The sequence below is a fragment of the Hemibagrus wyckioides genome, linkage group LG06 (genome assembly GCF_019097595.1).
Source record: "Hemibagrus wyckioides isolate EC202008001 linkage group LG06, SWU_Hwy_1.0, whole genome shotgun sequence".
In the NCBI taxonomy this organism is placed as follows: Eukaryota; Metazoa; Chordata; class Actinopteri; order Siluriformes; family Bagridae; genus Hemibagrus; species Hemibagrus wyckioides.
In genome coordinates, this window is record NC_080715.1 from 42,979,726 (window position 1) to 42,993,161 (window position 13,436).

The window sequence follows — 13,436 nt, forward strand, 5'->3', positions numbered from 1 at the left end:
TTTGTGAATTATAGCTCGGCGTTTAACACCATTCTTCCCGTCAAACTGGTGGACAAGCTTAAGGACTTGGGGCTTCCACACTCCACCTGCATGTGGATTAATAGCTTTCTGTCTGATCGCAGTCAGAGGGTCAGAGTGGGCCAACACACCTCTACAGCCCTCAGCTTCAGCACCAGCTCCCCACAGGGCTGTGTTCTGAGCCCCCTGCTCTACACTCTTTACACCCACGACTGCACCCCCGCTCACCATAGCAACACCATTGTGAAGTTTGCAGACGACACTACAGTGGTGGGACTCATATCAGAATGGGATGAGTCAGCTTATAGGGACGAGGTGGAGCGGCTCTCATGGTGGTGTAAGGAGAATAACCTGCTCCTCAACACCACAAAGACCAAGGAGCTGATCATTGACTGCAGGAGGAAGAAAACGGACAAATAATCCACTTTCCATCAGTGGGGACTGTGTAGAGAGGGTAGCTGACTTCCGGTTTCTGGGAGTCCAGATAGAGGAGGGCCTGACTTGGAGCACAAACACCTCTGAGCTGCTGAAAAAGGGCCAGCAGAGACTCTACTTCCTTAGGGCGCTGAGGAAGAACAACGTCACTCAGAGACTACTGGTGTCCCTCTATCGGTGCTCCGTAGAGAGCATCCTAACCTACTGCATTGGCGTATGGTTCACCAGCTGCACAGTGGCTCAGAGGAAAGCTCTCCAGAGGGTCATAAACATGGCCCAGAAGATCGTCGGCTGCCCTCTCCCAACACTGGAAGATCTACACACTTCACACTGTATTAATAAAGCCCAAAGCACAGGACAATCAGAGCCAGGACAAACAGACTAAAAAACAGTTTTTATCCAACAGCCATAACCACTCTCAATAATCAAAAAACACTGTTTTCATGAGAAGTGAAACAAAATTGACAGATGGTGAATGTGACTGTGTACAATTTTCCGTACCTATTTATTTAACCTTTTCATCTTATTAATTTATTTTTTATATACTAATTAGTACTTTTTTTAAATTGTTTGAATGTATGCATGACTGCTGCACTTTAACTGGTTGGTACTTTTAAATGACAATACACTTCTATTCTATTCTATTCTATTCTATTCTATTCTATTCTATTCTATTCTATTCTATTTTCCCAGTGTTTGACACAATGTGGCTTTTATATCTCCTCGGGCCAGCCACTGACCTGTTGTTTGCTCTTCAAACTTTGTAATCCATTTCTGTGCTCCATCACATATACTGGGCAGTCGGCCTATCAGGCCTGTTATGTCCATAAATGTCCAGGGAATATAACTCACATGTCCTCCTTTAACTAGTATGGGGCATTGTTTTGATAAAGATTCACCTTGCCCCTCCCGCTACTCTTCAAAGTCATCACCCACAGCCCCTCCTTTTAGTTCATCATTACTCTCCTCTTCTCCTTCTTCTGTTTCGGGCCTCGATGTCGGTGGGTTTTGGGACTTTGAGCATGTATTTACCCCGTTAGCTTTGTCTTCTTGTCTTAATTTTCTGGCTTTTTTTTCTGGCATTTATCTTGCTTCTAACCTTTTCTCAACTTTCTTTCCCATTTTGCTCTTTGTGACATCTTGGCTTGCTCATTTTTTAGTTGTAATACACTCAGAGCAGCTGTACTCTGGGCTTCTTTTACTTTCTTTAATTCTCTTAGCCCATCTGCATTATTCAGTTCTATAGTTTTTATTTTCTCTTCTAGATGGTCGGTGTGTAGCCCTAACTCATTCACCCTATCTAATGCGGATGTTGTCATAACCATCAGATCTTCCTGCTGTTTGTCTCTTTCTCTTTGTCGTTGGTCATTCACGTTTTCCTCCTCATAAAGTGGTGTCATTTGCACATCTCCTTCTACATGCATCCATTTCGTGTTCCCCTCTTTACTGGGGTTCCGTTTTCTTTTTTCTCAAATCTCTGAGTTCTCTGGATACGTAATTGCTGCTGCTGCTCCTTCATCAGCGTTTGGTCTCAACCTTTTTTTTGACTTGTTCAGGTTGTGGGCTGGCACCTTTTCCGCCTTTGGACTTCGTAGTTAGTTCGTGCAATGTTTGTTTAGCACCTTTAAGGAACTCTCCAGTATCATCTGGATGTAACTGCATTCTTGGACTCTTCACCCGAAGCCCTACCAAGCAGACCTGTTTCTAACAAACAGCGGTATCTAGGGCCTCCGTGCAGTCTTTCCACCTGCCCATGCAGCCCTGGCATGCGGGGTTCCCCGTCCACACACCAGCGGTATCAAAGAAATAAAGTACTCCTCCAGGCTTGGATGAGAAAAAGCAACCAGTTTTATTTAGAAAAAATATCACTGAAACTGGCACTCAAATACGCAGATTCATGAATCAATGCAGTCAAGTACACCCTCCTTCACAAATCCCCCAGTATATATACCTTTTAGCCCAGCTGCCTAACCTTGCTGGGTTCTATTTTCTATGGATGGTTTTGACGTTCACCCACTATCAGCCCTGAAAAACAGCCCCACCTTTCTGTGGCCTTTGTAAAGTGTTTAATTAAAACAGTTCCACGCATTATGTCGTTGACGTAAAGCAGGTGCAACCAATGACATTACTGTGTCCTTTCAATCTTGCATTGTGCCCAGAAGTTATTCTTATGAACTGCGTCTTGGTGGAAGTACGAAATACTATTTGTGATGGCGTGCAAAAGAAACCTAAGCTTTTCTACTTCTGTAACTAAGGGTCAGCAAACAGCCCACTGCGTATGAATGACTTTATGAAGCAGCTGATCTCCGGTCAGAGTGCTTTGTCTCGTTTGAAGGGTTTGATTGAGAAGCAAGCTGCACACACTGCTCTACTCGAAGAGGCTATCCAGCGTCTTGATGCTGCAAGTTTGACAAGCAAAGACTGCAGGAAGAGTCAAGCCATGTGCATAAAAGAGTTAAGAGGGCGCATAACATGAGCAATATAGTAGTAAATTATACCTCACCAAGTTAGCCTAAGTTAGGGCTTGGCTACACAACTACTTTTTGTTCCTTGCGTTGTTGTAGATGTCCAGCTTAAAACAGCTTTAACTGTTTGTCACAGCCGAATTACACGCTGTTGTTTGAAAAGTCTGTGTTGTATGTATGCATGTATGTATTGAAGCGCTTTTAATTCAACATTACAGGAAGCTGTAAGGCACCTCCATAATTCAGAAAACAACCCACATAAATATGATCCACAAACTGGGTAAGAATGCTGTTTTTTTTTACATGCTATGTATGGGGTTTTATGTAATCATTTTAAATGTAATTAATGACACTACTCTCTTTTCACACAGAATAAGTTCACCTCATAATCAGGTAGTGATGACATATCTGCTGGAGGAATTAAAGACGACTTTTACAGATACAGACCCTGAGTGTATAAAGGGTAATCAGAAATTGTTATTGTAATTATTTTCATGTCCCTTTATTTTTGTTCGTCTAATAATTTTAATTGTTTCTGTCACTTATCTGAATTATTTTTTATTCAGCATGTTGCAGGACTTACGGAGGAAATACTCTTTGTCTCAACCAGGAAAGTCCCAGCTAAGAGACTCCATTAAGGCAGGGGCTAAAAACTGACAAAGGAAAAGACGAGTAAGTGTAGAAATTCTGCTTTTTCCTTATTCTTACTTTTTTTTTTAATATTTATTAGTGTTTGGTTTAATTTAATAAAAAATTTCTGAATCAATTCTATTCTTATTTCTTTAAGGGTGTGGGGGATGTATAGTACAGTGGGGGTGTGTGGATAGGTTCTATCTACATACCTGCCCAATAAACGATCAAGTCACTAAGCTATGAGGGCTTGGGTTGGCCTAAATAAAAAGTGTGACCAATCAAATAATAGCAACAGGAAAGTGACTGGGTAATGTCTCACTCGATGTCAGGGTTTTGGAAGTGTTTTTTTTTTTTTTTTTTTACAACAACCAATCAGTGTTGAGATAAAAGACCAATAGGGAACAGCAGAGTTGTGTAAATGCAAATAGATCTTGAGGTGTAAATATCTCCTGACAAAATCTTTAAGTGGATTACTTGCCATTGCAACAAATGGCTGTACCATGGTAAAATACCTCAGCAAGATACATCCGGATTGGTACCATTCTGGAAGTATCCTATCTTGGTGGAATTTGATGTATAGAGTCAGTGGTACTTGTAGATACTTCTGAAAATCAGTGGTGTATACAGGAGTATCCTGGTACCTCTTTTCATCAAACCCTATGGATTTTCTATCCAAAGAGCCAGACTCCAAGAACATCTGTAATGTCCTTGTCATCACAGAACACTACACCAGCTGGTGGAGTCTGGCTCTATGGATAGAAAATCCATACACACAAGATCTATTGGGCCACTACTGTATAGCTCTTGGGCAGAGTCTTTCTGTTGACACATCTAGCACATGTCTGGCAATATTTTGCCACATCAACCTTCAATCGGGACCAGTAATATCTTTCTTTCACAAACCCGTAGGTTTTGTCAAACCCCAAGTGACCAGAGTCATCATGAAGTGATCATGAAGAGCTAATTCATGAAACTTCTTAGGCAGACACAACTGTTTATGACAAGATCTGCCTTGGGCTTGAATGCATCAAAACATTCCTCCATTATCCAGAACTAATCTGTCCCATTCTCTCATGAATGAATGTCCTGATGATCCTCTTTCTTGAGTGTAGACAGATCTCCTTTTTTCAAAGCTCTCCACATCTCTCCAAGACACAGGTCTTCTTGCTGTGCACAGGACAAATCTACAGAACTCAATTTTGGAATTCTGAAGGCATCCAGTGTAGCTAAGTTACAGTATGCTTTGGGGACTGAATTTGGAGACCCTCCTAGCAATGTGACAATCCTGCTGGCACTTGCAAAGCAACTGGACTTGTCCTGCCCTGGTAGCTTACATAGAGATCTCACCCCAGAAGATGGTATACTTATCCATTCCCGATCCTTCACTTTAACATGAGGATGATGAGACAAGGCGTCGGCATCAACATTTTGTCTCCCAGGCCTGTACTTGAGACTGAAATCATATGCTGAAAGGGCTGCCAGCCACCTATGTCCTACTGCTTCCAGCTTGGTTGTTGTCAGAGCATAAGTTAGCGGGTTGTTGTCTGTCTGTACCTCAAACTTAGCTCCATACAGGTAATCATGTATCTTGTCAAGGACCGCCCACTTTTTAACACCAAGAATTCAAGTTTGTGGACTGGGTAGGTCTTTTCAGAAGGCGTCAAAGTTCTGCTGACAAATGCCACAGGTCGTAACCCCTGTCCTTGGTCCTGATACAGCACAGATTGGCAAAGACCAATACAGGAGCCTGAGAAAGTCAACTCATCAAAAGCAGCTTCACAAGCATCAAGTCCATCTACTCTCAAATGGATCAGAGTCTTTGTACACTGTTCGTTCTGGGTGAAGTCCTGCTTTGATCTTTTTCAAACTCATTGATGACAGACCCCCTTGCAACAACTGATTTAGAGGGTGTGATACTTTCGAATGGTCTTTTACAAATTTTCTATAGTATCCACAGAATCCTAAGAAAGAACGTAGCTCTGACACATTCTGTGGTCTAGGCCAAGAATTTACAGCGTTGATTTTTGAAGGGTCTGTGGAAACACCCTTTTGAGACACAATGTGTCCAACATAGCTGACAGAACTCTGACAAAAAATGCACTTATCCAATGACAACTTTATGCCTTCATTCTGCAATTGGTCTAACACTTTGAGTAACCTCTCTTCGTGTTCCTCTAATGTCTTTCTGAAGATTATGAGGTCATCCAGGTAGACTAACACCTCCAACAAATTCATGTCCCCAACTGTCTTTTCCATAACTCTTTGAAAAGTTGCTGGAGCACCACAAATTCCTTTTTTTGGAATTTGTGGTGCTCCAGCAACTGGAGCACCACAAACATGAGTTGAGGAATTTCTCAACTCATTGAAGGAAAGAGGGGCACACAGCTTATGGGTCATCCTCAAATGCATAGCCACCAGGTCACATGATACAGCACCTCTAATTATTTGCTGCATTCGAAGATTATGCAAAGCAGAATACTCAGTGCCTTTTTTCCTCAACATACTGTGCAGCATCCTGTCCAACATCAGTATATAGGCTGAGAGCTTCTCTCCTTCATTCTGGTAAGTGCTCCGAAACTTTAGCATCAAATCTGCATCCTCTGCAGTAGTGCCAAATGCTGACTACAGCACACTAAGATAGTCACTGAAAGTAGCAGATGGGTTACCAGTCTTTTTAAACCTTACAATATCTGCTCCAGGACCTCTAAAACACTCTACTAGGCTCTGTTTTTTGACATTATCAGAACACTGCCATTCTTCCAGAATGTGAGTAGTCTGCTCCATCCAAACTCATATTCATCATCTCTGGGAGGAGTGGGTATAAACCATGAGAAAGGGCACAACTTTCTATATCCAACTCTTTCTTGAGATGAAGCGACATGACATGTTTGGACAAGGGAGTTCATGGCATCAACAAGCTTAGTGTTAAGGTCAGGTGCAGGGGAAGCTACAGTAAACTTGGAATGTCAGCTAATGATTTACCCTCCTTTGAAAGAAAAGAGATTAACTTAATCTGGAACTCTTCTTCACTATTCTGCTTAGGGATTTCAGCTGCAAACAAACAAAATATATATATATTATATATATATATATCTCCATACATTTGGAGAAGCGCGATTCGTCACTCCAGAGAACGCGTCTCCACTGCTCTAGAGTCCAGTGGTGGCGTGCTTTACACCACTGCATCCGACGCTTTGCATTGCACTCGGTGATGTATGGCTTGGATGCAGCTGCTCAGCCATGGAAACCCGTTCCATGAAGCTCTCTGCGCACTGTTCTTGAACTAATCTGAAGGCCACATGAAGTTTGGAGGTCTGTAGCGATTGACTCTGCAGAAAGTTGGTGACCTCTTCGCACTATGCGCCTCAGCATCTGCTGACCCCGCTCCGTCAGTTTACGTGGCCTACCACTTCGTGGCTGAGTTGCTGTCATTCCCAAACACTTCCACGTTCTTATAATACAGCTGACAGTTGACTGTGGAATATTTAGGAGCAAGGAAATTTCACGATTGGATTTGTTGCACAGGTGGCATCCTATCACAGTTCCACGCTGGAATTCACTGAGCTCCTGAGAGCGACCCATTCTTTCACAAATGTTTGTAAAAACAGTCTGCATGCCTAGGTGCTTGATTTTATACACCTGTGGCCATGGAAGTGATTGGAACACCTGATTCTGATTATTTGGATGGGTGAGCGAATACTTTTGGCAATATAGTGTATATATATATACACACACTACTCACAAAAAGTTAAGGATATTCGGCTTTTGGGTGAAATTTCAGGATGCACCTAAAATGCACTATAACCTTTGCAGGTCAACTTAATTTGACCTTCTCTACACTTTTGAATGCACATGTCCAACTGTTCAGTGTTTCAGTACTTTTTGCACAACTTGCTGTTCTCTAACAAGGTGCTTAAAGGCAAAATTCACAACTGGTGTTTGATTCATGAATTGACCAATAAATTTCCTGGTTCAATTAGAAGCTTCTACCAAAGGTAGAACTTGAAAGCCTTGTGCTAGTCTGCCTTCTATTTCAACTGTGCCCACTCGTTATAGCATGTTATAGTTATAGTATAAGCTACATTACACTCGGTAATGCCGAACAGGTCGAAGAATTCTGATCTTGCAAGCGATCTGTTGCTTTGATCATCTAGTACTGCATACATTTTAACTGCTTTCTCTGAGTGGCCTTCAGGAAATACTTTCACAAGACAAACCTTGGAGCAAGAGCGCGGAAGTTGTCTGACCCCACATACCTCCGTACAAGCTGAGGAAACATCAGATTCTGCAAGCTGTGGGAGATAATTTTATAGTTTGAAATGTATATGTATGGAGCGTGTGTTTGATGTTGTGTAAAATAACCAGGGGACAGCATGATTGAGTTATCAGGTAAAGTTTATTCATTGGATTGTTTGATTTTAAGAACAATATAGGGTTTAACACAACATGTGGCTCGGTCGTTGGCCTTGCATGTAGTCTGCAAGGTCTTTAAAGAATGAGCAGCTGTATCGGTGATGTCAGTCTGACAGGCTTTCTCAGCGGTAGCAGGCTTGCCAAATTTGGACCAATCAATATCAGAGCTGTACTCCAGGTCATCATGACCCATCCTCGCCCTGCCGGTACCTTGCGAGGCAATGACCTCATCATGGAGCAAACACAAGGGGTGCTGAACAGCAATGGCAGTACCAGGTGAAATGTCTAGATTAAATATGCAGGAGAAAACAGATAAATGAAAATGCAGTGAAGCGTAAAACTCAATGATAAGGAGTAAAGATGGGGGTAGGCCCCTGTAGAACTGAGAACTTACCCATGCTGTCTGCTGTGGATGAATGAGTCACCTGAGAAAGTGAGGCTGAAGAAAATCCCACTGGTGGGGGCGGAGATGCCCACATTTTTAATATAGTGATTTGTGAAAGTTTAATTATAATGGTATTCGAAAAGTTATAAATTCAAAGATAATGGTGTCAAAAAAGAACATGATGCTTCAAAAAAAGAAAATAGGTGGGATTATCTCAGCAAAGAGCTGGTGACGTGTTGCATTTGGAGAGATAAGGAAAATGAATATAAAGACTGTGGTTGGAGATCCCCGTTTAGAGGTTGTTGGGACGTTCATGTGTGAGCATCTCAATTCTTGTAACAGCTGATTGCAAATAAAATCTCATATCTGCATTCATCTAGTCTACATGATTTGTCTTATTTAGTTAGAGTCTCACTCAGACTGAGCTGTCGGGTCAGTGTGGAACTGGAGTCAGATTTTGTAGTGAATTAGTGTTAGTGAGTAGAACAGAATTTTTATTTCCACAAAGCACATCCTCAATCACTTTGTGATCTTCCAGTGTAGTGGGTTTTGGTCCTTTCATCCACGGTGCTGGGCCTGGATGGAGTGCTGCCATATGGGTTACACTACCACATTCTGAACACTTAACAGCCTGATCACAATCCTTTGCAATGTGTAATACGGAGCTGCAACATTTGAAGGATACGCCTTGCTGTTTGAGCAATGATTTCCTCTCTTCCATAGGTTTCATCCTAAGTCCTCTACATCTAGCCAGAGGGTGAGGCCTATTGTGTAGAAAGCACTGCTTGGCTGTGTTTACCTTGTTTTTAGGGTCACTGGCATCCGACATATTTTCTGAGGAGACCTGAGTTTTGTGAGTAGCAACAGCTCTGAAAAACGCAGGTTTGTTCAGTACTAAGAAAGAAGCTTGGGTCATTTTAGCTTGCTGACATACAAAGTCTACTTTGGAACTTGAAGGGTGGATACGAAACCCTGTAGTCTTCTTTATACTTAGAGCCCACTATGAGCCACTTTTCTTGCAAACTAAATGGCAATTTCTATACTATTGGATTTGCTCCAATGGTGTGTCTAGATAGGAGAGGCCCATCAGACCACCATCCTGCTTAGCCGCCTGGATCTCCATAAGCAAGTCTCCCAGCTCACATAGTCTGTGACTGTCTCTGTTTGATATTTTTGGAAAGCTCTCCAATTTCCTAAATACAGCTCTCTCTACCATTTCTGTTGAGCCATATATTTCATAAAGTCTGTTCCAGACCAGATGGAGCCCTTCTTGTGGATGGTTAATGTGTACAGTTCTGATATGTTTTGCATGCTCAGATGACTCCTGCCCCAGCCATTTTACCAGTAAGTCCATCTCCTTGCTAGGTGAGAGGTTAAGGTCTTTGGTGGCATTTATGAATGATGCACTCCATGCTCTGAAGGTCTCTGGACAAACATTAAACTTTGTAAGGCCAGCAGACACTAATTCATGTCTTGCGATAAACTTGATGACATCCGACATTTGATTATTAGCAGGTGGACGGCTTTGATATGGTTCAGCTCGTAAGGGTGTTGCTGAGCAGGTCTGATAATGGTCAAGTGGCACCCACCTATGTCCGATCCTTTCCTCGTTGCCTAGAGATGCTGCCGACCGTGGGTGATACTGATCTCGAAGAGCCTGGGAATATGTGTCATGTTGAGTGGGGTGTGTAAATTGTGTATCTGTAGACCATGAAATGTACTGCACACTCTCTGCATCAACAAGCTGAGACTTGGGTGGTTCGGCATGTAATTCATGTTGAGCCTTCTGCTGCAAGCAGTATTCGGAAGAGCATGTTTGCTGCACTTCTGAAATGTTTGCGCATTCATAAAACAGCCCATCCAGCACTGGCGATTGTGAATTCTCAACATTATCGGCCTGTCCTGATAAGTAAGCCTGTGTGCGTTCCACTGTGTTCTCTATAGGTAGCTCTATTAGGCTTGAATTCCCTCTACTTTCTAGCTCTGCAGCTGTTTCTAAGGCCTCCGCCTTCGCTTGTATAGCTGCGGCCCTCTTTTCCAGCCTTAAAGTCTCCAGTGATGCTTCTGTGATAGCTGCAGCCCTCTTTTCCAGCCTTAAAGTCTCCAGTGATGCTTCTGTGATAGCTGCAGCCCTCTTTTCCAGCCTTAAAGTCTCCAGTGATGCTTCTGTGATAGCTGCAGCCCTCTTTTCCAGCCTTAAAGTCTCCAGTGATGCTTCTGTGATAGCTGCGGCCCTCTTTTCCAGCCTTAAAGTCTCCAGTGATGCAGCTGTGTTTGTTGTATTTTCAGTTTACTTTCTTTCTTAGCAAATGTTATCTCTGTTTTGGCTGCTTCAGCCTCTGCCCTAGCCATTGTGGCAGCTGTGATCATGGTTGATGAGCGTCGTGAAAGCCGTGATGAACAAGATGCATTTGAGCCTTGCCTCCGTGATCCTGACTTTGAGCTATATTTAGAAATTATAGAAAGATCACCATGCAAGCTGGCTTGCTCCCCGCCGTGGACTGCAAAGCTAGAAGTTGGTCACTGAAGAGCTTTTCGTTTTACTGTTCTGCCCTTAAATCAAACGCCTTGCTGATTCAACAGTCAGATAATGCCTCCCAAGGACAACAGAACCAGGAAATGGTTAAACTGCTTTACTGCTGCCCACAGAATAACGTAAAACTGCAAGGATAAAAATACAGAGTGCTAAGTGTATAATAATGATCAACACATTTACATAAATAAACAAGGACACGTCACATCGTGCACAGTAAGCATCAGTTATATCAGTAGTAGGTTGAATAATAAATTTACCACCTGACATGTAAAACATAACAAGGAATATATGCATAGAATTATAATACAACAACATTTACATATGCACACTTACATAAGTGCCTTCAAATCAACTTAAAATCAAAGAGCAATGATAACTACAACTGTAGGCCTTCCCATGTGGTTGTGGAAACTAGACTCACATTTATAATGTCATCATATAAGGACTTGTAATGTGACATGTAATCCCCACTTTGAACACAAGGGGTCACTATACTGCCCATTATAATTAAACCATTAAAAAAGGAAAGAAAACGGTGCTGGTGCATAAGAAACAGAGGCTCGTAACCCTGCACCCCAGAGCCTCAATGACCTGAGGGCCTCCCTTAAAGAAGAGTGGAATGCCATGCCTCAGCAGTGATCAGCAATAAGTTGACTCGTGAACGGCATGAGACGTCGTTGTCAAGCTGTAATTGATGGCCAAGGGCACATGACAAATTATTGAGACTGTTGTTGGCTTTTGTTTCAATAAATTGTTTAAGATGAGGAAATCGGAAATCACCACTGTATGATTCTACATAAGTGTGTATATATATATATATATATATATATATATATATATATATATATATATATATATATATGTATATATATATATATATATATATATATATATATATATATATATATACACTATATTGCCAAAAGTATTCGCTCACCTGCCTTGACTCGCATATGAACTTAAGTGACATCCCATTCCTAATCCATAGGGTTCAATATGACGGTCCACCCTTTGCAGCTATAACAGCTTCAACTCTTCTGGGAAGGCTGTCCACAAGGTTTAGGAGTGTGTTTATGGGAATTTTTGACCATTCTTCCAGAAGCGCATTTGTGAGGTCACACACTGATGTTGGACGAGAAGGCCTGGCTCTCAGTCTCCGCTCTAATTCATCCCAAAGGTGTTCTATCGGGTTGAGGTCAGGACTCTGTGCAGGCCAGTCAAGTTCATCCACACCAGACTCTGTCATCCATGTCTTTATGGACCTTGCTTTGGTCACTGGTGCACAGTCATGTTGGAAGAGGAAGGGGCCAGCTCCAAACTGTTCCCACAAAGTTGGGAGCATGGAATTGTCCAAAATGTCTTGGTATGCTGAAGCATTCAGAGTTCCTTTCACTGGAACTAAGGGGCCAAGCCCAGCTCCTGAAAAACAACCCCACACCATAATCCCCCTCCACCAAACTTTACACTTGGCACAATGCAGTCAGACAAGTACCGTTCTCCTGGCAACCGCCGAACCCAGACTCGTCCATCAGATTGCCAGATGGAGAAGCGCGATTCGTCACTCCAGAGAACGCGTCTCCACTGCTCCAGAGTCCAGTGGCGGCGTGCTTTACACCACTGCATCCGACGCTTTGCATTGCACTTGGTGATGTATGGCTTGGATGCAGCTGCTCGGCCATGGAAACCCATTCCATGAAGCTCTCTGCGCACTGTTCTTGAGCTAATCTGAAGGCCACATGAAGTTTGGAGGTCTGTAGCGATTGACTCTGCAGAAAGTTGGCGACCTCTTCGCACTATGCGCCTCAGCTTCCGCTGACCCCACTCCGTCAGTTTACGTGGCCTACCACTTCGTGGCTGAGTTGCTGTCGTTCCCAAACACTTCCACGTTCTTATAATACAGCTGACAGTTGACTGTGGAGGAAATTTCACGACTGGATTTGTTGCACAGGTGGCATCCTATCACGGTTCCACGCTGGAATTCACTGAGCTCCTGAGAGCGACCCATTCTTTCACAAATGTTTGTAAAAACAGTCTGCATGCCTAGATGCTTGATTTTATACACCTGTGGCCATGGAAGTGATTGGAACACCTGATTCTGATTATTTGGATGGGTGAGCGAATACTTTTGGCAATATAGTGTATAAATATATATATATATATATATATATATATATATATATATATATATATATATATATATGTATGTATATAAATGCAATGTTGGAGCTCATGAATGTGCAGCAGTTATAAAAGTACTTATGAATCCAGGAAAATAGTGAAGTTCACGAAAACAATAGCAATTCTGGAGACCAGATGAAATGTGCAGCAAATCCAAACGTCCTTGACATTCATTCGCGAAACAGCACATGTCGATATCTTTGCAAATCTACCGCTCACAAAGCAACTAGGCCCGATCCGCAAGAAAAGCCTTGGTCTCTCTTAGCCTATCGTCCTGTTTTCTTGCATATCGTTGCTTACTCAGTCTCACTGCATGGCTAAAACTCCACAAGAAGTTTATGTTTATGTCCTTCATTGCAACAAACACACAGTT